Raw genomic sequence first — 1,274 nt, 5'->3', positions numbered from 1 at the left:
TCACATTTCAATGACTTTGGTCCAAAGTGACCTATAATGTTTTGTATTATCACATGTATTTATTTTAGGATTATGAAAATTTGTTCAACATAAAAAATGAATTAGGCATCTTAAAATTTCCAATGCATTTGATCCCACATCAAAATAATGAAAAATCAAGGAGTTAAGTCCTTGGGAAGTTGTCCCAAAATTAGGGTTTCATTGAAAATGACCTATAATGTTTTGAAATGAATGATGACCTCCAAGCTTCAAATAAATTTTTTATGAACATGAAAGTTGTGCATATGGTTCTTAAGGACATTTTTTCTCTTGGGGTCATCTTCATTTGACAAACACATCAAAAGTTAGGTCTCAGTAGATTTCAAAATAGTTAGATGAATTGACTGATCAACTTCTCAAGTCCAAACTTTAAATATTGATGAATGAATGATTGAGGACATTCAAATAAGCTCAAATATGCATGAAATGATTAATTAAATAACTTACCTTGATTATATTTGATCATGAGTTGAGGTTGCTTCATGAGCAAGGCACAATTGATGCACAGTTGAATTAGGGTTTCCTTGGGAAAAAATCCTCAAGCCCTTTGGTTTATCTTGATCAAATTGACAAATTGAGATACTTGGGAGGCATATATGATGATTGAGAGCTTTGGGAACCATTTTCATGCTTCCTTTCAACTTCATTTGGCCATTTCAATGAGCATAGGGGTCTCCTAGGAGCCTTGGATCACATGATTGCTCAAGCTACAAAACCAAACACGTTAGTGACATATTTTTGTGCTTTTGGTTAGTAAACAAAAATAAGAAAGACAATAATATACAATTCAAGCATGCTTGGTGGTCTCAAACCAACTCACATAAGTCCTAACCCAAAGGTAAGGAGCCAAGATGCTATGATCCTTGAGGCAAATGCAATGTGCAATGATATGATGCCATGAGGGATCTTAGGGTCAAAATTAGGGTCTTACAGGGAGGTGTATTCATTACCAGTTACTAGGTAAGTATGACCTGCCGTGGAAAAGCCAAAATAGGGTTTACAATTACCGGTTACTGGGATAGACTCAAAGGGAGGAATATCTGTTATCAGTTAAGATGAACATATCAAGGATAGATTGTCGGAAGAAGTGGGGATTACATCTATCAGTTACTGGATAGAATACCGAAAAGAGAGTATCTGTCACCGGTTAAGATGAACATATCAAGGATAGACCCCGAGGGGAGAAATAGGATTATATCTATCAGTTACTAGATAGAAAACCGAAAGAGAGAATA

Source organism: Lathyrus oleraceus, chromosome 2 (genome assembly GCF_024323335.1).
Source record: "Lathyrus oleraceus cultivar Zhongwan6 chromosome 2, CAAS_Psat_ZW6_1.0, whole genome shotgun sequence".
Taxonomy (NCBI): domain Eukaryota; kingdom Viridiplantae; phylum Streptophyta; class Magnoliopsida; order Fabales; family Fabaceae; genus Lathyrus; species Lathyrus oleraceus.
This window is presented reverse-complemented; position numbering follows the sequence as displayed.